At 35.8% G+C, this 26,391-nt stretch overlaps 1 protein-coding gene across 17 annotated transcripts in view; it reads right to left on the reverse strand.

The window, feature by feature from the left end:
• Positions 1-25,552, reverse strand: part of ZNF644 (zinc finger protein 644) — a 129,654-nt gene extending 104,102 nt beyond the window's left edge. For 5 of the 17 annotated variants that reach the window (XM_075999794.1, XM_012790883.2, XM_012790880.2 and 2 more), the window contains exon 1: positions 25,233-25,552. The gene's annotated coding sequence lies outside the window, so the exon portion shown is untranslated. Of the gene's footprint in view, positions 1-21,179; positions 21,353-24,245; positions 24,447-24,517; positions 24,864-24,931 lie in introns of those variants that run through there. The other 12 variants (XM_075999797.1, XM_012790870.3, XM_012790882.2 and 9 more) reach the window with 8 other exon arrangements.
• Between the last annotated feature and the right edge of the window lie 839 nt (positions 25,553-26,391).

Genomic DNA, 26,391 nt, shown 5'->3' on the forward strand with positions numbered 1-26,391 from the left:
GGAGAGGGCAGAGTAGGAGATCTAGCAATTTTTTAATTCCTGACTAGGAGATGATTAAGTAGGTGCTCACTTTTTAATACTTAAGTTGTGCATTTTTCTCCATGTATTATTCTAAATATTTTTTCCCACAGTAAAAATGTTTCCAAACTCAAATTATACATGTTTTAGGCTTTGAATTTTCCCCTAACTAAGGCACTGGCTTTACACTGTAGTATTTCCTATTTTTATTTTAATTCATCAGTTACATAAATGCATGTTTTATAAATCAAATAAGGTTTTCTATAAAATATGGCATTACCCACCAACTTTCCCCTAGAAAGCCCCACATTTCTAAACAAAATACTTAAACAGGTATCTTGATTTTTCACTTAGGATTCAACTGCCTCCTGCTTAAGGGAATGACAACTTTCTTATATACTTTCCGTAATCTCCCCAAAATATTATCATAATCCCACAGGAAGATGCCTGGTTTCTGACAAAGCTGCAAAAGCAAATCAATGGAAAAAAATAGTCTTTTCAATAACTGGTGCTGAAACGTGATTATATGTGAGAATAAAAAAACTCTCCTAAATTAAAGCACTATACGAATATTAACTTAAAATGGATCATAGATTTAAATGAAAATGTAAAACTATGAAACTTTTAGAAGATAGGAGAAAATCATTAGGATCTAGGGCTAGGAAGAGTTCTTAGCAATAATACCAAAAGCACAATCTATGTAAAAAAAAAATTTGATAAATTTAACTTCAAAATGAAAATCCTTTACTCTCTAAAAGATCCTGTTAAAAGCATGAAAAACAAATGATCAATTTGCAGAAAACATTTGCAAACTACATACTTGACAAGACTCATATATAAAATATTAATATTAAAAACTCTTAAAGCTTAATAGTAGATCATCAGCAAAAATATCACAGTAAGGATATTCAAAAATCATCTCCTCCATAAAACCAACAAGAACACTGGTAAAAACTGTCAGAATCAACATTTTGTGAACTCTAGGATGTCAACCCAGGGCTTGCAGCAATCTGAGGACAGTTTATTCAAGAAAGATGGCTGCATCTTGTTTGGTAAGACAAGCAAGCTTTGTGGTATTTTATAATACCACAAAGTATTAAAATAATAAAAGGTAACTGTTTCATACTACAGCTGGCTGAGGCAGAGCAGTTGGGGCAAACAATAGACTAACCAAAAAGCTTTAAAAAGAAAGGCTGGGAACTTTGAAAAGCTCCAACATATTCCTGAGAATCTAGAAGGCCAGAATTATTGACAGGTCTGTGCATATGCCTAGGAAAGACCTGAGAAAGCCCTAAGTGCTCATCTCTAGCTAACCCTGAAGCTCTGCACAAGCAAGAAGGGTAAGGCAGAGTTGTAAACTTCCTGGCTAAGTACTGAAGGCATGCCGCAACACACACAAAACTAGGAGATTTATTAGTTCTAGGCATTTAAGGAAATCTGTGCCCAATCATTAGAGCTGACCACTAAGCTGAGCAGAGAAATTTCAGTGGCTACACCTAGCAAAGAATACAGACTTTATAGAATTAGTTCAGAAAAACCACTAAAACAAACCACACTGGAGTGGGGTCAAAGAGGGACTCAGATTATCAGAGTTGCCACATTACATAAAATGTATAGTTTTCAATAAAATATTATAAGACATTAAAAAAACATGGAAGTATGACTAATACACAGGGGGGGGGGAGGGAAGCAGTCAACAGAAACTATCCCTCAGGAAACCCAGGCATTGAACTTAAATAGACAAAGGTTTAAAGTCAGCTATTTTAAGTATATTCAAAGAACTAAAAAAAAAAAAAAAACCCATGTCTAAAGAACTAAAGGAAATTATGAGATGAACGACTCATAAACAGAAAATACCAATAAAAAACAGAAATTATGAGGAAAAAAACATTAACCTAAACACCCCCAAAAAAGCTCAAGGAACTACAAGGAAAATAAATTCAATGAAATCCATACCTAAACACATCACAATAAAACTGTCAAAAAACAAAGAGAATCCTAAAAAAAGCAAGAGAAGCAACTTATATATAGAGATTCCGAATAACAATAACAACTAATTTTTCATGAGAAATCACAGAACCCTGATGGCAATGGGAAGACATATTCAAAGTACTAAAAGAAAAAGACTGTTAACCAAGAATTCTATAACTATTTTTCAAAAAGGTAAAGGAAATTAAAACATTCACAGATAAACAAATACTGAAGAATATCCTTTAGTCTGAAATGAAAGGATATTAGACAGTTACCTGAATCTACCTGAAGAAATAATGAGCATGGTTAAGGTAACTACATACATAAATATAAAAGACAGTACAATTTTGTTTGTAACTTTTTTCCTATTTGATTTAAAAGATATAAAAGGATGTGTATGGCAATAATAACACAAAGGAAAGAGAGGTAATGGAGCTATACAAAAGCAAAAATTGTGTATACTAATGAAATAAACTTGATACTAATTTGAATTAGACTGAAATAAAGTTGTTAATTGTAATCCCCAGGAAGACCACTACAAAAATGAAAAATGTATACCATATAAATCAACAAGAGATCTATTTAACAAAAAGGAAGGAACTAGAGAAATAAAGGAACAACTAAAAAAAAAATCTTGAGACATAGAGAAAACAAACAGCAAAATGACAGACATAAATTCCACTTTACTGGTACTTATATTAAATTCAAATTCATTGAGCATTCCAATCCAAAAGCAGAGATTGACAGAATAGGTAAAAAAACATAATCAACTACATGCTGTCTACAAGAGACATACTTGAGATTCAAAGATACAAGTAAGTTTAAAGTAAAAGGATGGAAAAATGGGGGATGGACATGCTTGAAGCTCTTACTCGAGGGGGGAGGGGAGCATGGGCAATATAAGTAACCTTAACACTTGTACCCCCATAATACGCTAAAATAAAAACAAAATTAAATAAAAAAAAGGATGGAAAAAGATGCACTATGCAAACAGTAACAAAAGAGAGCCAGAGTGGCTATACTCATGTTAGACATAATAGACATTAAGACAAAAATTTTTACTAGAGACAAAGAGGATGTTTTATAACAATAAAAAGGTCAACCCATCAAAATTACATATCAGTTATAAACGTATGCACAGCTAACAACAAAATTCCAAAATACCTGAAGTAAAAACTGACAAAACTGAAAGGAGAAAGACAATTCAAAAATAATAGTTGGAAACTTCATTACCTCACTTTCAGTAATGGATAGAACCAGACAGAAGATCTGCAAGGAAATAGAAGACTTGAACACTATAGACTAGACCAAACAGAAATCTATAGAACATGCCACCTATTAATACAACAGCAGAATACACATTCTTCTCAAGTGAACAGGGAACATTCTCCAGTACAGACAATACATCAGGCCATCAAATAAGCCTCAACAAATTGAAAAGGAATGAAATCTGTATGTTCTCTGACCACAATGAAATGAAACTATAAATCAATAACAGAAGCAAATTTGGGAAATTAACAAATATTTTTTTTATTTATTTGTTTATTATTTATTTTATTTTATTAGAAATTAAGCAACAAATTCCTAAATAATAAGTAAGCCAAAGAAGAAATCACATGTGAAATTAGACATTGAGATAAATTAAAACAAAAACACAACACATCAAAACTTGTGGGATAAGTGAATACAGTGGTCAGAGGAAAATTTATAGCCCTACACGCCTGCATTAAAAAAGATTTCAAATCCATAGTAAGAAATCAGAGAAAGATGAACTAATTCAAAGCAGACAGAAGGAAGAAAATAATAAAGATTATAGCAGAAATAAATGAAACAAAATAGAAAAATCAACGAAACCAAAAGTTGTCTTTGAAAAGAACACAACTGACAATCTTCAACTGAACTAAGAAGATTTAAATTACTACAATGGGGAATGAAAATGGGATCATTACTACTGACCTTATAATAAGAAATAAACAGGATCATAAAGGAACACTATGAACAACTGTATGCCAACAAATTAGATAACATAGATGAAATATATAAATTCCTAGAAAAACACAAACCACTGAACCTGAGTAAAGATGACATAGGAAATCTGAATAGACCTATAACAAGCAGAGATTGAGTTAGTAAGCAAAAAACTTCCCACAAAATAAAAAGCCCAGGAGTAGGCTTCTCTGGTTAAATCTGCATTTAAACCAAATGTATCAAGAATTAACATCAATCCTTCTCAAACTCTTCTTAAAAAAAAGAAAGAAAAAGAAGAGGGAACAATTCCTAACTCAGTCTGAGGCCAATATTACCCTCACACCAAAACCAGACAAAGACATACATAGCAAGACAACTACAGACAAATATCCCTTAGAAATTAAGTCACAGAAATACCCTCTATTCCTTTTTTCTCAAGACATACCATCTAGAATCCTTTGTCCTCCTGACCCAATCTGAACTGGTTATTCTCCTGACCTGCTGTATAGCCATCTCCTTGAATATCCCTTCACCATCATCCTAGAAATTCTCTTCACCTTCTCATGTACTGCATCCTATTTCCTGGATCACAACTCTTTTTAGTTACCCCGTCACTTTGATGGAGCCTGCACATTTTAGTAACTTCCTGAGATAGGATACAACTACTATTCCCACACTTGACAGCTTGGTAGGGCATAGAATGTACAGCTAGGAAACAAGTTTCCTTCAGGATTTTGAAGGCATTATTAAATTATCAATTACTTTTCAATGCTACTCATTCCTAATCCCTTTTATATGCACCATTCCTAAAAGCTTGCTGGATCTTCCCTTTATTTCTGGTGTCTGAAATTTCACCATGATGTACCTTGATGCAGTTCTTTTTTTCAATCATTATGCTGAGCATTCATGAGCTCTTTCACTGTCAAAACTCAAGTTTTTTGCTCAACTACTCTTAAATAATTTCCTTCATCCATTTTCTCCTATTCTGTAATAATTCTTGTTTTTTATATGTTGAACCTGAAAATGTGATCCCCTAATTTTCTTAGTTTTCTCCTAATTTACATCTCTTTTTATCTGCTTTGTGGGAGATTTTCTCAACTTTATCTTCCAATCTTCTATTAAGAATGTAATATTCTGGCCGGGCGCTGTGGCTCACGCCTGTAATCCTAGCTCTTGGGAGGCCGAGGCGGGCGGATTGCTCAAGGTCAGGAGTTCAAAACCAGCCTGAGCAAGAGCGAGACCCCGTCTCTACTATAAATAGAAAGAAATTAACTGGCCAACTGATATATATATATAAAATTAGCCGGGCATGGTGGCGCATGCCTGTAGTCCCAGCTACTCGGGAGGCTGAGGCAGAAGGATCACTGGAGCCCAGTAGTTTGAGGTTGCTGTGAGCTAGGCTGACGCCATGGCACTCACTCTAGCCTGGACAACAAAGCGAGACTCTGTCTCAAAAAAAAAAAAGAATGTAATATTCTGAATTTCCAAATCTATTAAGTGTCTATAAACTTCTAAGAGTTCCTCTTTGTTTTCTGAGCATTGCTTTTTCATAGTAACCTTTCTTTTTTTTTCTTTTTCTTGAGACAGAGTCTCTCTTTGTTGCCCAGGCTAGAGTGAGTGCCATGGCGTCAGCCTAGCTCACAGCAACCTCAAACTCCTGGGCTCGTTAGTATCCTTTCTTGTTTCAAAGATATATCCCCTTACTTCCAAACAAATCAGTAACTTTTTTTTTTTTTTTGAGACAGAGTCTTACTCTGTTGCCCGGGCTAGAGTGCCATGGTGTCAGCCTGGCTCACAGCAACCTCAAATTCCTGGCCTCAAGCAATCCTTCTGCCTCAGCCTCCCAAGCAGCTGGGACTACAGGCACGTGCCACCATGCCCAGCTAATTTTTTCTATATATTTTTAGTTGGCCAATTAATTTCTTTCTATTTTTAGTAGAGACAGGGTCTCACTCTTGCTCAGGCTTGTCTCCAACTCCTGAGCTCAAACAATCCTCCCACCTAGGTCTCCCAGAGTGCTAGGATTACAGGCATGAGCCACCACGCCTGGCCCAAATCAGTAATTTTTTATAAAAAGTTGTCTTCTTCTTAAAGTATATCTTTCTTTCTTTTTTTTTCTTGAGACAGGGCCTTACTCTGTGAGTGCAGTGGCTAGAGTACAGTGGTGTTATCATAGCTCACTGCAACCTCAAAATCCTGAGCTGAAACAATCTTCCTGCCTCAGCCTCCTGAGTAGCTGGGAGTACAGACAAATGCCATCACGCCCTGCTAGTTTTTCTATTAATATTTTTTGTAGAGATGGGGTCTTGTTCTGGCTAATGCTAGGCTTGAACTCCTAACCTCAAGCATTCCTCCCACCTCAGCCTCCCAAAGTGTTAGGATTACAAGCCTGAGTCACCACCATACCTGGCTTTTTTTGAGACAAAGTTTCGCTCTGTTGTCTGGGCTAGAGTGCTGTTGGGTCAGCCTAGCTCACAGCAACCTCAAACTCCTAGGCTCAAGCAAATGCTCCTGCCTCAGCCTCCCAAGTAGCTGAGACTACAGGCATGTACCACCATGCCTGGCTAATTTTTTCTATATATATTTTTAGTATCCAGGTAATTTCTTTCTATTTTTTTAGTAGAGACAGGGTCTCGCTCTTGCTCAGGCTGGTCTCCAACTCCTGAACTCAAATGATCCACCTGCCTCAGCCTCCCAGAGTGCTTGGATTACAGGTGTGAGAGCCACCATGCCCGGCCCTCAGCCCTCTTCTTAAAGTATTTCCATTTTCTTCTCTTTCATGTCAGGAGTATCCCTCAAATGTTTGGTGAACCCTAATCTCATATATAAAACTGAGACACTTTAAATTTACCTAAAAATGCTATGTTAATGGGGAAGCATACTGTAGGATGATCAGTCTGGACCATTTCCCTGGTGGATACCCTCCTGTTATTATTGGTTGGTCTTTTTTCCTGATCTCATCAGTTTGCTGTTACAGGATCAATCTTCTAATGTCACATTTGGGGGCAGGAGCCTGCCAGCCAGTATTCTCAGAACTGGGAGGGAGAAAGAGGCTGGGGATGATTCCCAGTTCAACATGTAGATTTTTACTCAATTCTCCTGGTTTTTCAGGATGATGCCCTTGATGTGAGCTGTGCCTACTGTTCTCAAGTACAGAGATCCTCCAGTTGAATACCAGAGAAGAAAACTTAGATGAAGGTAAAAGACTCTTTCCTGGCTCCATGAGTGTAGCTTACTCATTATATAGCCTTTTAGACAGCTCTTTCGCCCATAGCTACCAATTCCTGAAGCATCCCAGAGCTCTAAAACACCAATTCTAAACTACTTCTAGACCTTCTCCACGGACAATGGAAGGTTCAGCTTTTTCTGATCTACAAACAGGTGGGGGCAGGACAATTTCTAAGAACTCTGAAGCCACAGAGAGGTATAAACAGGGGACTGCTTAAGCAAGTGATTCAGGGCAGGGTTTTCAGGAAAACTTCCTATTCCCATATTACTTATTCTTCAGGATAATCAGGAACAGTCTCCCTTTTTGCTCACACCGTCTACACAGAAACTTCAAATCTCAAAGATGTGGAAATCTCTAGTTCCCATGACAGCAGGGAGCAACCCACTCTATTTTGCTTCAGCTGATATGCCTCAACAAGTAACTTACACAGAGTCAAATATACCTCCCTAACAAAATACCATAGAATAAAAAAAAAAAAAAAAAAAAAAAAAAAAAGAAACAAATATACCTCCCTATTTTACCATGCTTCCAGAAATCTCACTATTAACGTCTTTACTAAATGAAGTTAAGCCTACATAACTGTTAAAATATAAATTTGTTCTACTAAAACATACTATCTTAAAATTCTTAAGACTATTAACTCCAAAACTTCTGTTCTATGTCCTGACTCTTAAAAAAAACAGAAAGATTTTTTAAATTGTATTACCTCCGTATTTTAAAAATTGTATTATTTCCTATTTTTCTGAGTCTTCTATTTTAAAAATGTCCTTTATTAATTATAAAATATAATATACATTTACTTTATGAACTCTTTAAAACTCTAGTTACAGACAAATATCTTATTACACCTTAGATATCAAAAGATAACACTGCCAGAGGATAGGACATTTTAAGAATTTTTTTCTCCTATAAAAGTGGAGTATTCCCTAATATTCCTAAATTTTAAAACAAATATCTATATACAAATATATCTGAATAAAATATATAAACACTGGTAGTCCAGGTTATTTTTTATTATCGCCTATTTTCCTACCAGCACCTATACAAATTAGCATGTTTCTTAAACCACGGCTAAACTGTACTATTACAACTCAAAATTCAGCATCACAATTAAAAGCTCTTCTTACCATTCATCTCAAACATTTTTTACTTCAAAGTACCAGCAATTAGGAAAGTTATTGTAACATAACTTTCTTGGGTTTTATGTAGTTGTCAAACCAAATGTAACAGAAAAAAATCTCAAGTCAGTTTTTTTAATACAAGCAAATGTACCTGAATTACTGCTAATAATGTATATACAAACTGCATATCCAAGTAAATTTATTTTTAATACCAGAAGATAAAATTGTTTCATTCTTATTTTAGCTCTGTACTACAAACTTAGGAGCCACAATATTTGACATGATTTATTTTAAAACTACCTCTCCTGGTTCCACAACCCAATTCACCACCCAGGACACCCATGTTCTCCTCTCGGGGGCTGAGGTGGACATAAACAATCCTACAGCTACCACCTTAGTTGGCTCCTAACTGCAAATGCCACCTACTGGCCTACAGGCTGGCATGTACAATCCATTGCAACCACTGCCAACACAAGCACACAGTGATTCAGACCCAGAAGTGCATTTCACTGCTATGTTCTTCACCTATGCCATGCCTGCACCTCAGGAGCTCAAGAGCCCGCTCAGCTGCCTGGCACATGCTACTATAACCAACACTTGAGAATGCCACCCAGAAGCCCAAGAATCAGCCTGCCTGGAACTGCCAATACAGGTGCCAACATATGCTGCCTCAGGGCACAATTATAAACATGCTTAGCCCACCACTGCTATCACTCAAACCTGAAAATAGGCCCATATGACATGCCAAGCCCGAGCACAACTTCGCCACAGCCTCCACCAATAACAGCACCTTTACACACTGAGGAAACCACAAATACCACTAACACTGTTTATAGCCAAAGAAATCATACAGCTATCTTCATTACTGTACACACCCAGAAGAAAAGCCAAAAGGACCTACCAAACCAACATACTAGTCACATCTTTAGAAAAAAGTCCCCACACAACGAAGGTAAATTCAAAAATACAAGGTAACAACAGTTGTACCACGTGTGCAGAAATCAAGGTAAACATACAGAAAACATGAAAAGGCAAGGTAATATGACACCCCCAAAGGAATACAATAATTCTCCAGCAATAGACCTTAACCTAAAAGAAATCCTAGATAAAAAAAAATCCAAAATATTGATTTTAAAGAAGCTTAGTGAGATACAAGAGAATTCTGAAAACCAATACACAGAACTCAGAAAATCAAGATATGAATGAGAAATCTGCCAAGGAGATATATAGATATAGATATCTTTAAAAAACACACAGGCCGGGCGCGGTGGCTCACGCCTGTAATCCTAGCTCTCTGGGAGGCAGAGGTGGGCAGATCGTTTGAGCTCAGGAGTTCGAAACCAACCTGAGCAAGAGCGAGACCCCGTCTCTACTATAAATAGAAAGAAATTAATTGGTCAACTAATATATATATAGAAAAAATTAGCTGGGCATGGTGGTGCATGCCTGTAGTCCCAGCTACTCGGGAGGCTGAGGCAGAAGGATTGCTTGAGCCCAGGAGTTTGAGGTTGCTGTGAGCTAGGCTGACACCATGGCACTCACTCTAGCCTGGGCAACAAAGTGAGACTCTGTCTCAAAAAAAAAAAGAAAAAAAACAAAACAACACACAAATTCTGGAACTGAAAAATTCATTGAATTACAAAATACATTTGGAAACTTCAATAACAAACTAGACCAAGCAGAAGGAAAAATTTCAGAACCTGAAGATAGGTCTTTTAAAATGATCCAGTCAGATAAAAATAAAGAAAAAAAGAATTAAAAAGGAGCAAATCATTGAGACTTTTGGGACAACATAAAGTGACTGAATTTGTAAATTATCAGACTTCCCAAAGGTGAGGAGAGATCAAAAGGTATAGAAAACCTATTTGATGAAATAATAGATAAAAACTTCCCAAGTCTCGCAAGAGATTTAGACAGGAGGCTAACTAATCCCCAGGCAAATACAGTGCAAAAAGGACTTCACCATGCCACATTAGAATCAGATTATATTGATTATAATCAGATTAATTAGAGTTCTAAAGTCAAAATGAAGAGTGAATTGTAAAATCAGCAAGAGAAAAGGGTCTGAAACCTCACCAGATTAACAGTAGACTTCTCAGTAGAAACTTTACAGACCAGAAGAGAATGGGACAACATAGTCAAAGTGCTGAAAGACAAGAATTGACAGCAAAGAATATTATATCCAGCAAGATTACCCTTCATAAATGAAGGAGAAATACACTTTTTCCCAGACAGCAAATGCCAAGGGAATTAGTCACCACTTGACCAGCACTACAGGAAATGTTCCAGGAGTCCTAAACATGGAAGGAAAAGTATAGTATTCATCATTATTATAGCACATTAAAGTATAAAATTTACTGGTAAAGCAATCTCACAGAGGAAAAACAAAAAGGAATCAAATTGCACCACTACAGAATTCCATCTGAAACCATACGGAAAACAGAAAAAGAAAGAATTCATAAAACAACTATAAAAATGACTAACAATATGATAGGAACAAAACCTCACACATCAATATTAACCTTGAACGTAAACAGATTAGATGCTCCACTTAAAAGATACAAATTGGCTCAATGGATAAAAAACATGACCCAACTATATGCTGCTTACAAGAACTCACCTTACCTTTAAAGACAAATAGTCTCAAACTAAAGGGGTTGAAAAGATATTCCACGCAAATGGAAACTAAAAACAAGTACAGCAGGAGTAGCTATACGCATCAGACTAACAGCTAAATAGTTTAAACAAAAAAGAAGACAAAAAAACTCATTATATAAAGGGATCAATTCAGCAAAAAGATATAAAAATTCTTAATACATACGCACTAATACTGGAGTACCCAGATTCAAAAAACAAATATTATTAGACCTAAAGAGAGAGATTAACAGTAATACAATAGTGGTGGGGGACTTCAACACCCCCTCACAGCAACAGACAGATCATCAAAACAGAGTATCAACAAAGAAACACTGGGCTTAACGTATTTTAGACAAAATGGACAAAACAGACATTTATAGAACATGCTACCCAAAAGCAGAATATACATTCTTTTCATCATCACACAGAACATTCTCTAAGATAGACCATATACTAGGCCACAAAACGAGTCTCAGCATATTTTTAGAAACTGAAATTATCAAGTATCTTCTCAGACCACAGTGGAATAAAACCAGAAATCAATATCAAGAGGAACCTTGGAAACTATACAAATACACGGAAATTAAACAACATGCTCCTGAACAACCACTGGCTCAATGAAGAAATTAAGACAGAAATTAAAAAATCTTTTGAAATAAATGAAAATGGAAAACACATCAAAACCTGTGGTATATAGTAAAAGCAATGCAAGAGGGAATTTTACAGCATTACATGCCTACATCAAAAAAGTAGAAAGATTACAGATTAACAATCTAACGACACACTTCTATTAATTAGAAAAGCAAGAACAAACCAAACTCAAAATTAACAGAAGAATAACAAAGACCAGAGTAGAACTATTAATAAATGAAAAGAGACTTAAAAACAACACAAAGGATCAATAAAAGTTGGTTCTTTAAAAAGATAAATAAAATTGATAAACCACCAGAGTAACCAAGAAGAGAGAAGATCCAAATAAACAAAATTAGAAATGAATTAATACCACAGAAATATGAAATATCATCAGAAACTATAAAAAACAACCACAACCCACAAACTAGACAAAAATAGATAAACTAGACCAAAACTAGACAAAATAGATAAATTCCTGGAAACATAAAACCTCCTGAGATTGAACTGGGAAGAAATAAAAAACCTTAACAGACCAATAACAGGCAGCTAGAGTGAATCAGTAATATAAAGTCTCCAAAAAAGAAAAAGCCCAGGACCAGATGGATTTACAGTTGAATTCTACCAACAAAGAATTTCTAACACCATTCCTCCTAAAACTCTTCCAAAAAATAGGGGAGGAGGGAATTCTCCCTAACTCATTCCATGAGGCCAGCATCACCCAGATACCAAAACCAGAAAAGGACACAACAACAAAGAAAAACACAGACCAAGATTCCTGAAGAGTACAGACACAAAAGTCCTCAACAAAGTACTAACAAACCAAATCCAATAGCAACTCAAATAGATAACAGACCATGATCAAGTGGTTTTATACCAAGGAGGCAAGGATGGTTCAACATTCTTAAATCAATAAACACAATACAACACAACAACAGAAGGACAAAAATCACACAATCACCTTAACAGATGTAGAAAAATATCTGATAAAATTCAGCATCCCTTTACAATTAATGCTCTCAACAAACTAGGCACGTAAGGAACATACCTCCACATAATAACGACCATATAAGACAAACCCACAGCTAACATATCATACTGAACAAGGAAAAGTTGAAAGTTTTTCCTCTAAGAACTAGAACAAGATAAGGATGCCCATTTCTACCACTCCTATTGAACATAGTAGCAGAAGTCATAGATAGAGCAATCAGGCAAGAAAAATAAATAAAAGTTGTCCAATTGGAAAAGAAGAAGTCAAATTATCCCTGTTTACTGATAATATAATCTTAGACCTAGAAAAACCTAAAAATACCATTAAAAAAAACCTCTTAGATTTGATAAATATATTCAGTATAGACTGCAGGATGCAAAAAAAAAAAATCAATGTACAAATATTAGTAGTGTTTCTAATACTAATAACAATCTAGCTGAGAAAGAAATCAAGAAGCAATCTCATTTATACTAGCTACAAAAAATAATACAATACTTAGGAATAAATTTAACTAAGGATATAAAAGGTCTATACAAAGAAAACTGTAAAGTCACTAATGAAAGAAATTGTAGATGACACAATCAAATGGAAAAACATCCCATGCTCATAGATCAGAAGAATTATCATTAAAATGAAAATACTACCCAAAGCAATATACAGATTCAATCCCTATCAAAATAGCAATGTGATTTTTCAAATAATTAGAAAAAACAATCCTAAAAAACAATGAAACCAAAAAAGAGCCTGAATAGCCAAATCAACCCTAAGCAAAAAGAACAAAGCTGGAGGTATCACATTACCTGACTTCAAATTATATTACAAGTTAACAGTAACCAAAGCAGCATGGTACTGGTATAAAAACAGACACATGTATCAGTGAAACAGAAGAGAGAACCCACAAATAAAGCCACATATTTACAGCCAACTGATCTCTGACAAAGCCTAGGCAACAGTGAGACCCTGTCTCTTAAAAACAAAAACTAAAACAAAAACTCAAAATGGATTAAAGACTTAAATGTAGGCCTGAAACTATAAAAATACTATAAGAAAACCTAAGAAAAACTTGTCTGGACACTAGTCTAGGCAAAGAATTTATGAGTAATGCCTCAAAAGCAAAGACAACCTATAGAATGGGAGAATATATTTACAAACTATTCATCAGACAGCGGACCAATATCCAGAATATACAAGGAACTCAAACAATTCAACAAAAAAATCCACGATCCCATTTATAAAGTGAGCAAAGGGCATGCATAGACACTTTTCAAAAGAAGACATACAAATGGCCAACAAATACATGAAAAATGCTCAAAATTATTAAATATCAGAGAAATGTGAGTTAAAGACACAATGAGTTATCATCTTACCTCAGTCAGAAGAGCTACTACTAAAATGACAAACAATAACAGATGTTGGTGAGGATGTGGAGAAAAGGGAAATCTTATACACTGTTGGTGAAAATGTAAATTAGTACAACCTCTACTACAAACAGTATGGAGATTTCTCTAAGATAAAAATAGAATTACCATTAGATCCATCAATCCTACTACTGGGTATCTACCCAAAGGAAAAGAAATCAATATCATGTTAAAAAGATACTTGTATGTTTATTGCAACACTATTCACAATAGCAAAGATATGGAATCAACGTAAGAGTCCATTAATGGATGAATGAATAAAGGAAACTCAGTATACATACACAATGGAATACTATTCAACCATAAAGAATGAAATCATGTCTTTTGCACCAACAGAGACATAATGGAGACCATTAAACAAGCCAAGTAGAGAAAGTCAAATATTATATGTTCTTACTCATATATGGGTGCTAAAATATGTGTACATATGGACATAGAGAGTAGAATGACAAAGGAGACTCAGCAGGGTGAGAGGGTGGGAGGAGGACAGATAATGAAAAATTAGTTAATGGGTACAATGTACATCATTTGGGTAAGATATCCTAAAAGCCTTAACTAAACTACTACACAATCTAAGCATGTAACAAAACTGCATATGTACCCCATAAATTTGTACAAATAAAAAAATTAAAATAAAATAAAACTACTTATCCTTACTCTTAATATACCTTTCCCCCACTTATCAAGACAATACTTCTAACTAGCCTTCCTCACTTCAATCTCTTCTCCAATCATACCATTCATTTAAAAAAGACTCTACTTTAAACAAGGCAAATGCTTTCATTCCATAATTCTCATCTCTGTGCTTTTTGACATGCTCTTCTCCCTAGCTGATATTCCCTTCCTTTTCTACCTATCTATACACACTTCTTTAAAAATCTATGTAAAAAATATTTTGCCAAAAAGCTTTATTAATTAATCTAACTTTATTATAGACCATTTTTATGTCAGTTCAGCAACTCAAATATTTCATAATTAAGTACTCTTCAAATTGTGTCTTAGATCATGAGCTCTTCAGAGTAAGAACCATAATCTGTGCTCTCTGTATGCACACTGGTACCTCCAATGAGATATTAAATGAATGCTGTATAATAACTAACCCAGTTAAAACAAAGGAAGATTAGGAGAAATACCACCATACAAACAAGATTTTTCTGAATACAAAAAATCAAATCTCCCAAAACTAAATTCAAATATAACATTCATTTTTGCCAAAACATGAATACACAGAACATACCCTTGAATGTATTTTTTCTACATACAGAAGTCTGTTCTTAAAGCTATAATTAAAAATAATGTAATTATTTCATACTTTTTATTTTCTAAATCTAGCCCAAAAAACTACGTGTAAGTCATAATATTTTGGAGCTAATAAACATATACTTTTTCAATGTCTAATCTTTAAACCAATTTTGCTTCAGCCTTGTATGCCTCACAAAAGCTACAACAAAGTTGACAGATGAGGTTTCATTATTTTTAAATTTTTATTATTTATGTTATTTTTCAAGACAACTATTAAAATCTTTGGAGCAAGAGTATACTAAACAAACTTATTACAAATTCCAAAAGATAAAACTTCTGTATATAGAGTAAATATTTTCAGTCATAAGCTCAAAAGAATTCAAAATCCAAATGTTAATGAAAAAGTATTTTCATGTCTTCACCATTTATACAACATACCCATTCCTCAAAACTAGGTGTACTAGAATGTGAAGGCACACATTTTTTTATTATGTACTTTTTACAAATTTATTATACTACATATTTCAAAAAAAAATTCTTTTTCCCAAAAGTGCCAATTTAATATTGCTATACTATATAAGCTACTTATGAAAAATAATGCTGTAACTATTAATTCCATTTGGAAAAAAACTGATTCAACTAGAAGTAAAGATCATACTCAATAATTCTATTTTAGGTTTCAGTTTATAAAGTCTCCTTCATGGGCTTTAGTCACTCAAACTTTTGTGCAACTGTCCATAAAATAACATTCTAGTTATTTACACATGAACAAATATCAAAATCTTTCTGAGAGATGAATACCTGCATACAGAAGTATACCTATAAACAGAAGTATACCTATTTATTCCTACCTCTACAATCACAATCAGAAATATCCGAATACCTTATTAAGCAACCTAAAATGCCTGACTGCTAACTTACATGTAAATGCCTGGAAGCTACTATTAAAAAGGCTCCAAAGGCATCTATATAAGGAGGCAATCCAAGACCTCCTCCACCTACTTCTTGGCTATTTGCCTCGAGAATACTGTAATGAAAGCTAGCCAGACAACTATGTTATCTGTGAAGGCAATTCAAATCTCTGCATTCTCAACAAATTTTCAAGTCATAAAACTTTTAAAGGGATACTATTAATGAAGAACACTAAGAAGCACCTTTCTGATCTTGGCATAAACCACACTGCAAAAAAGAATGACCAAGAAGGACCACAGTACCAACTATCATTTGATTTACTTCCAAATTCACATAGCAATGCCAAACAAAGACAGAAAAAAGAGACAGATTAAAGCATCAATTCTCACTGCCCTTGCAAAGGAGGAGAAGTATGCCATAAGCCAGTTCAGAAACAAGCAAAACTAATTTATGGTGATAGAGGTCAGAATAGTGGTTACTTCTGCAAGGGGGAATCAATAGGAAGGGCACAAGACACCTTTTTCAGTCCAGAAAATGTTTTGTATTTTGATCTGGATAAAAGTTACCTGGGTGTATTTACATGTAAAACTTCATCAAGTTTCATAAGATTTGTATACTTCACTGTATATAAATTATACCTAAATAAAATGTTTAAAAACAAGTCATCAATAATGGCCAAATCTAAAAAACTTTTCTCAATTTTCATATTTTTTTACCAATCTCCATCATATTGCTAATCACACAACATCAATATTCCCTAAATGGAACTCTTTCACCTTTGAAGACCCATAAGGCTTTGTTAGTGTATTTTTGCCAGCATTTTTTTTGTATTCTGTATCATATTCATTCTCCCGTAAATTCAATATTCATCAAGTACTCATGTACAAGACATGAATTAGGCATCCTCCAATATATAATCTCTCTCTCTCTCTCATACTCCACCCCCGCCAATCAAATTCCCTAAACTGGATTCCAGCCACTCTATTATTAACTGTATCTCCTACTGTAATTCCCATCATTTCTTTACAGAAATATCCTTCTCAAGCATTCTCTTTGCTCAGCCATCCTTTAAGATTCAGTTCAATTTCTACTTTATTCTTTCTCTATACCCCTACAGAACTTACTATCCATACCTGTAACTATCCTATACAGTAGCCATATGCAACTACAGAGTATCTTAAGTCTAGCTAGTCTGAATTAAGATATGATTTAAGTATGTAATACTACCAGATTTTGAAGACTCTGGTATGGAAAAAAATAAAGTAAAATATTTCAATCATGTTCATATGTTAGAATAATTTTTAGATATACTGGGTTAAATAAAATACATTAATAAAATTTTACCTATTTAGTTTTTCGATGTGGCTACAGAAAATTTAAAATTACATTTGTGGCTCAACTTATATTTCTATTGGGCAATGCTGACCTATACAATCTATTTAGAAATGCCACACAAATGACCTTTTTCTTTATTTTTTATTGATAAATAAAAACTTTATACATATATGGTGTAAAACATGTTTTAAATATGTATACATTGTGAAATGGCTAAATCAAGCTAGTTAGCATATGTATTACCTTACATACTTATCATTTTTTTGTACTGTGAACACTTAAAATATACATTCTTAATACTTTTCAAGTATAAAATATTAACTATAGTCACTATGTCCCACAAATTCTCTTTATAAATGTCATCATCTTCCCAATGAGAGTGTAAGAATTCAATATTAAGTGATTTTCTTTTATAAATTAAATATTATATTAGGAATTACTAATAGTAACTAGGATTTAAGTGCCACTTAATTTCCATATCATTTTAAGATTTTTAATAAGGAAGCTTATGGCATTTCAAAGTGTAATATGGGAAAAGTTATTTTCAGATGGTCATAAACTGAATGTGATCTACATTTTACTTATATTCAATTTTGTGTTAAATGTCCCACCAGAAAGGATAGATGGCATCCTCATCCCATAAGCAGCAATCCTCATCCCATAAGCTGTTATCCTCAACCTTTTGGGCACCAGGGACTGTTTTCATGGAAGACAATTTTCATGGGAGAGGAGGGGCAGTTTCAGGATGATTCAAACACATTACATTTCTGGTGCAGTCAAACCTCTCTGCTAATGATAATCTGTATTTGTAGCTGCTCCCTAACACTAGCACTACCACCTCAGATCATCAGGCATTAGATTCTCATAAGGAGCATGCAACCTGGATCCCTTGCATGTGCAGTTTACATTCTGGAGTTAGTGCTCCTATGAGAAGCTAATCCCACTGCTGATTTGATAGGAGGCAGAGCTGAGGTGATGATGGGAGCAATACGGAGCGGCTGTAAATACAGATGAAGCTTCATTCACTGGCCCGCTGCTCACTTCCTACTGTGCCTGGTTCTTAAAAGGCCACAGACTGGTACTGATCTGCACCCAGGGTTTGGGGACTGCAGCCACAGAGTATTAGTTCTGATTAAGCTTGATTTTTTTCACCTCAGTCACTCAGTAAAGAAAAAGGCAGCTTCCATTCTGGCCAATATCACTGTACCAATGTCCAGCAGACAAGACAAAGAACCTTTATATGGTGGTATGAATAGACAATGTGGGTAATAAGATACCACTTGAAATAAGGGTAGGCAGAAAAATGCTTTTATAATGTTCACTTTTAAAACCAGGAGATAAAACTTATAAAATGTGTAACAACTAGCTAAAAGGAAAGACATACAGGAAGGACAGGAAGGCAGAATAGAAAGGTCTCATCTTTAGACTGTTCTCAAGATATGCTGAGGTTTAAACCTCCATTATTTACTATCTATATAATCTATATGACCTGAATCTGTTTGTTTCCTCACATGTAAAATGGGAATATATACATCACAGGATTATTAAAAGGGGCATACAGATGCTTAATTAATGTCAGTGTCATCTTCCTTTCCTTTAATACCAATGATTATATGATGATAAGATTATAGTAACTTTCCTCCCATCCATTTTTCAAACTGCTGAAAATATTTTTCAAGCATAAATGAAAAACTTCTAATTTTCACACTAGCACCCCTCCTTATGTGAACTTAAAAGTATTTTTACTAGCTGTCTTTTACAATTTTGTCTAAACATTTAAAATTTGTGTTTGTGGTGGAAGGAAGTAGGTGGTAAAAAGAAAATTAAAGAAAGAAATGATAACTTTAACACTATACCAGCACAGACATATACAAAATAAGCTATAAGAGAGAAACAGCAAAAGGAAATGCTGTTTGGGGAAATTCCCTGCACTTATTCAAGGAAAAGATCACATTCTCCCCCTCAATCTTGCTACTATGATAGCCACTTCTCACTCTCATCTAGGATTTGTATGTACATTACATATAAATACATATAGCCACTTACCCTCTTCTCTCTACTAATGGTCAACATCGCCCTCACAGTCAAAAATTTAAAGGAAAGTGAAGAAATTCAGGGAATTGTAACAAAGACAAACCAACGCAATGGTTGGGAAATAACTTCACCAAAATGTACTCATTCCCAAGTGCATCTACTCATCAGCTGACAGTCCTAACAGGGAATGCATTCTGAAATATTTAACCTGGTTATAAGGTTTTGCTGCTAAAATCAGAGAAGGTATATTTTGATAACTGCCTCTTACTTCCTTTATAACAACCTTGTTTTTATAAACATGGCCTAAAAATGGACATTAACAAAAGTATGCAACTCCAAATCACTCACAGGTGGAAATTTCAAGTTATCATTGAAAGAATTAAACAATGGTAAGAAGTATTCTTATTCTAACAGATAACACTTACCCAGCATTCACTGTATGCCAGAAAGCTATAAACTTTACATGAATTATGTAATGTAAACCCTAAACCTCTATAAAAATGGCAATTATTATTAAATCTACTTGCACAGTGATCACACAAATAAATTAGAACCCTACCAGTTTTACTTGAAGGCTTACACTTTTAAACCTTATCCCATCCTGCCTCTTTATATATGCATAATTACAAATGCAACCGTAATTCTATGTGTGTGTGTACATATACACATGTATGTAAAATATTCAGTAAGTCACTAGTAAGCAAAAGGCAATTATTTCCAACTTTGTCAAAACTTCTACCATTAAAACCCATTCAACAATAAATTGGGAATCAACCCCCCTCCCCAATAAACAGTGCTCTGAAAGTACTAGTTATACAGTCAAGCATCATTTAACCATGGGGATACATTCTGAAAAATAACATCATTAGGTGATATGGTAGTTGTGCAAACATCATAGAGTGTACTTACACAAACCTACATGGTATAGCTTACTATACACCTAAGGTACATGGTATAGCCTATTGCTGCTCCTAGGCTATATCATGCTTATGTACAGCATGTTATTGTACTGAATGCATAGGCAACTGTAACACAATGGTAAGTATTTGGGCATGCAAACACAGAAAAGGTACAGTAAAAATACGGTATTATAATCTCATGGGATCACCATTGTATATGCTGTCCATTGTTGACCTAATTATGTAGTGGATGACTATATTTAACATCTTCATCATGAAACTAATGAAAAAAATACTTACAATTAAAATGATAAACAAGAAAGAATTAAAATATTAATCTTTTTTTAGAAATTAGGTAAATAATTGATAGACTACAGATAAACATGCTCTGAAAACTGTAAAGTACTTTAATCCTATACTTTATTAGGTGTTATTTTAATTTTCAACTGTTTATTTGACTCTAGAAATGTCATATTTACATTTCTAGAGTCAGTATAAAAAGTTTTTTTAAAGCTGTAGTTTCAGTTTAAATGATCTACATACTAAAATGCTTAATATATAAAACTGTATTTATCACTCTAACCAACTTCAGTTTTTCCACAATCTAGACTAACAGAATTAAATTCCAAGGGAAAAAAATCACTTATCTAAACTTTTATTTGTAAGATTCCAGTTCTAAGAATCCCAAATGAAATGAGAAGGCTACACCTTCAGACAGAAGTAGAGCAAAGATTAATAGAGAGAGAGTAGAAAGGAAATCTCTTAAGTGCTAACCTTAATCCAGTCTCATTTTCCCCCAAGAGAAGTGCACTGCTACTGCTTCTGCCCTGGCAGGTTCTTCCTCCTCTTCCTCTTGATATCCTCTGCTTTTTTCCTCTTGGAACGTTATCTCACGGGACTTTCTGTTTTTCTTCCTAATATTTCTCAATTGTCAAAGGATTTCTTATCTTGAATTTAAAAGAACAAAAACATACTAACTCTCCATAATCACGTAAAAGATCCTAGTTAAGTTCCAAAAGGATGGTAATTCCAGTTAACTTTGGCAGATCTGAGAAAAAATTAAAGGGTGGAGCAACTGAGACCTTAGAGGTGAGGAAAAACACTTTTTTCATGGGAACTCCATCTCCCTGAAGAAAAACTGAACTGTATTTGGTGTTCTACTACCCTCTAGGTCACATGTGATCTTTATGTTTGGTTTTATGTTTGGTCCCCAACCCCAGTGGAAAGAGGAGAAATACTTCAGCCAACCAGCAGGGTGAGCTAGTGCTAGAATCAGTTTGATTATTCTCAAGTCCCTCAAAACTAAATGGTGTAAATGGCTTGCACTATCAAAGCAGCTATTTCTCTCTAATAAATCTGCATCAAAAACACCATTTCTAGACCTACTTCAGTCAATCCTATATCTCATAATTTTGTTCAATATATATAGATTCTCCATGTACAAAACAGATTCCCTATACCAGAGGGATTAATAACCAATAAATGTAAAAACATTTAAAACTAATTTAAATATGCATCTTAAGTATTATAGCATCCATTCTTCATTCTCATATTTTGCAAGGCTATCAACTTAAAAAATGTAAATAACACTTTTTTTAAAGGACTACTAAAATTAGTGCTTTGCAAAAGTAGGGCTAGATAATTCAACAAGGCAATTTCTACATTTGCCACAAGCTGTAACTGCCTAAAGATCTAAATAAAAAGCATTCCCACAAGAATAAAATTCCCTCTTTTCCTTCCAAAATCACATCCTAAAAGTCTAAATAAGTAACCCTAAACAAGTATTAATAATAGTGTATCTGGGATGACAGAAAGATAGACTTCACCTTTCTCTAAATTGCAGATATCCCCATCACTTCTATGACTCTCCTCGAGTTTTTCTTTTCCCCTCCTGCTACCCATTATAGTCTCAATTCAACCAAACTCTCCCTCTTATAACATAAATGACAAATTAAAACTGGAAAATGTTTAAGGTGTGTAAGTGACAGACTTACTTTATAACTACAAATAACCTGAAAGTAACCCTAATTATCACAAAACTAAAGTGAATTAAATCCACTCACTTACATAGTGTTGAAAATTATCAAATAGCTTATAATTTCTTAGAAAATTCAATAATTTAAAAGCACCTTAAATGGCCCATAAAAACTTTAAAACTTTAAAACAATTTAACCTGCTGCTAAATTTGACATCCAAAGAAGTTAAAGACCACTGGTAGGATCCCACCATAAATGATTTTACTACTTATTGAATTTCCTAACAGAATATACAAATCTACTCAGCAGTAGTAGTTGTTGTTGTTAGTCTTAAAAAGTTGTTTTAAACAAAAGAAACACTCTGAGTGGCATGTTCATTTATCCAACCAAAACACTATTACAAAAAAAAAGGCACTAGCTTGTTGGTTTTCAGCATGTACCTCATTTCTTTTCTTATGTAATAACTGGCAATAATTGGCAGTTATTTCAAACTTTCCAAGAAGTTTATCAAGTACCTAGTTGTTGTTGTTTTTTAACTTTTCAATTTCTGGGTCAAAGATAGCTTTTGGAAAACCTCAAAATTTAAAAGCAACACTACTCTGAAATTATCTGAAATGTCTGCATTTGTGTATGAATTTGTTTCATTGAAAGTCACTTTAAAAACTAAGTCACCATATAACATTAAAGAAAAGTTTTTAACTGTTACAGATGTTCTCATGAATATAATATTTAATTTACAAGTATTCTCAATAACACTCCCTTGCTTTTCTTTTTTAATCATTATTAGTTGCCGATATTAACCTTATCATACTTGCAATATGAAAAACGAAAACAGCAATGGGGTAAAAGCTAAAAGACAATCTTCCCTTACACCACTAACTTAATCATCTGTTCCTCCATATATTGTAAAAGACAGGTTAAGGGTAGTTGTTCTGAGATTCCTTCCACTGTGAAACTGTACGATCCAGGAATATAGTATGCTAATGTTAATATAGCTCCTACTCATTAATACAAGATTGTTTTCTATTAGAAGAAATGCTAAAAAAGGGAAAACATAAATATGAAAACAAACAAGGAAAATGAAAGTTTTAAGTAATGTTGAAAAGTTCAAATTTCAATTCGAACACAGATCTAATTATAGTGATCTAAACGTGTTTGAATACCCCTTCAATCAAGTAATTCTGTTGTTAATGGCAAACACAAAACATTAGCTGCTTCAAAATCTTGTATTACTGAGTTAATACCAACACAAAGTATGATGTTAAGTGCAGTATCACTTTAAATTGTTAGAAATTCTAACACACCACGATTTTTAACAGCGATATACATACCACTACATTAATACTAATCAAGCCTTCATGTTTCACCTAGTAAAATGTCTAAGCTATATTATAACCTCATTACAAAAACTAGTTTTTTCATGGCAAACCTACCAAAATGCAATGTTGCTGCCATCAAGTCCCCTTGATACTTACAAATGGCACTAAAGGCAAACAGCATTTCCTTTCTTTGAGGAACTTCAGATGCCTATTTTTCGAAATGCTTTCCTTCTTGTGGGACCAAAAAGTGTAAAGCAAACTACTGCAGGGAGGGAATACATGATTAAGGCAAATCTAGTCTATCATCCAGATGAAACAGCGTGGTATTAGTCAGAACTGGCCAGAAGAGGTAAAGGTGTTTTGGTATTTCTGCTGAGACTATTAACTTGTGTACAAAACAGGAGCATCATTCAGGCTCTCAACTGTGTTTATCCCCTGTTGAGTTTAATGATCACACAAAATCTTAAGTCTAAATATTAAAGTTTCGTAACAATTATATTTAAGTCAATATTACTTAAACAGTTCAAGAAAACTTTTCCACTAACGCTGCTAAACCATAGATGGATCCCAACAAGACAGTCGTCCGTGGAAGTCTCAAGAAACCTTTAGCTCCACCACCTAAGTTTCCAATCACTGAGAAGCGTCTGGGGCAACTCATCTTCAGGTTCACAGGAGAAGTGGAGCACACCTGCTTTCCTCTGGCAGAGGTTACGCTCCCAAGAGACACAAAGGCCAGGGAATCAGACCTGAAGAGGCAAAAAGCTTTAGCTGGACACCCACCAAGCCCTTGGCAACCCAAACACTTCGAGCGATTTACCTCTTGCGGTTACTTCGCAGGCACCTAACGGCATAAGATCTTGCAGAACAGGGGGAGGGGAGGGTTATGCGGTCCTGTCCCAAGTAAGGGGAGGGGTGTGTACAGTTAACGCCAGAGCCGGCGCTTCTGGCCGAGACCGAGCAGCCTAGACGAGAGGGGTTGGTGACTGCTCTCGGACCGCCCCGTTACTCAGTGCAATGGCGACCGCCAGGCTCCCCAAGCCGCCTGATCTCGGCCCCTTCCCCCTACTGCTCAGTGGCTGCTCAGCTTCATGTGACTAAACAAAACCCCCAAGTCTAGTGCCCAGCTCAGCCCCTTTGTGTCCGCTACCGGATCCTCCGACGCCGCGGCGGAAAGCCCCCCCTCCCTAGTCCCCCCGCCGAGTCCCGCCCCGCGGCGGCGGCCGCCGCTCACCTCAGGCTCCGCGGCCCCCCGCGACCGCCGCGGCCGCCGCCTCCCCGAACCCGGGGCCCGGGCTCCTTGTGTAGCACCAACTCCGCCTCCTCGGCCGCCGCCGCCATCTTAGCCTGTGCGGCAAAATGCGTCCTTTTGGATGGTTGGGACCCAGCCTAGGGCGTAGCTCCCCGGGCCCAAGCGCCGGAGGCCGGGTCCCCCAAGTTCTAACGCCACCCTCAGTCCCGCCGCCGCCACAGCCCAGAGGCCCGAAACCCACTTGGGTACCAGCGAATCCGACCAAATTACCCCTGAAACTCACAGTTTGGTGCCGTGTGCGTCAAACCGGGGCGACGTTGGGAGCGCGCGGCGTCCCCGCGTCACACGCCGCTCTGTACGCTACTCAGCTCCAACAGCCCCCCTTCGCTCCCCGCTTTTCGCCTCCGGCCCCGGTTCCCACGGCGCAGGCGCGCTGCTTTCCCGCCTCTGCCGGACCGCCGGCCGTGGGGCGGCCAGCGAGGAGCTCCGGGGCAGCCTCAAGCTGGTGGAGCGTCTGGGCCTATTAAACAAACGGGGGCAGCAGAAACAGTGCTCCACTGTTCTCGGGTGCCAGAAACCAAACAAGGTCACCTCCCCCAGCGCTGACCTAATCACTCCCAAGGAGGTTCCCGCCCCAAAGTAGGCACGCTCCAAATATGGTGGTGCCCAAACTCTGCAAGACCCAAACACTAAACATGCCTAGGCCCTTTAAGGTGGAGCAGGCCCATGATTGATTTTCACAATCACTAGCATGCCAAAAATCCTTTATATTCCAACTGTTGAGGAAAACAGCTAAAAAATGCAATATTTACCAGTCACAACTGTGGAGTAATGGCAGAGGAAGACTTTAGGATCTTAAGGGGACCGATGATTGGGAGATGCTTGATGGCCAGGCAAAGCATCAGATGTGGCGTCTCCATTACTCGGACAGCCTACCCTAAAAGGTGTCCTGGGTTTGCTCCAATTTGATTCTGTGATCATACTTTCTCCCTGCATTACTGAATATGCCATGGTTCTACAAATTAAAGTTATATAAGAAACAATTGAGATGCTGCTTAGCCCTTCAGCAAATCAATAGGTCCCAAGAGGGTTCTGGAAATTTTTTTAATAAGCTTTCTCCATAGGATCCTGAGGGCAGAGAAACTCTGATTAGGGGCTACTCCTTTTGTTTTTGAACTGAGCACACAAGAAGCTGCTGACGTGTAAGATGAACCAAAAGTTCCTAAGGAATGTACTAGTTCTGCCTCAATAAGTTCTTTGGCTTCTCTGAACCTCTGTTTACTCATCAAAAAAATTAAAAAATAAAATAATTTTCGGTAGTTGAGCAACTATCATAAACTGTGCTCCTCCAAACCCTCCAGATGTTATTGGTATTTAGAAGAATACACCATAATTGCATTTATTTGACAAGAATGAGAAACATTCTTTTCCTATAAAATGGT

This window comes from Microcebus murinus, chromosome 2 (assembly GCF_040939455.1).
Source record: "Microcebus murinus isolate Inina chromosome 2, M.murinus_Inina_mat1.0, whole genome shotgun sequence".
NCBI classification, from domain to species: Eukaryota; Metazoa; Chordata; class Mammalia; order Primates; family Cheirogaleidae; genus Microcebus; species Microcebus murinus.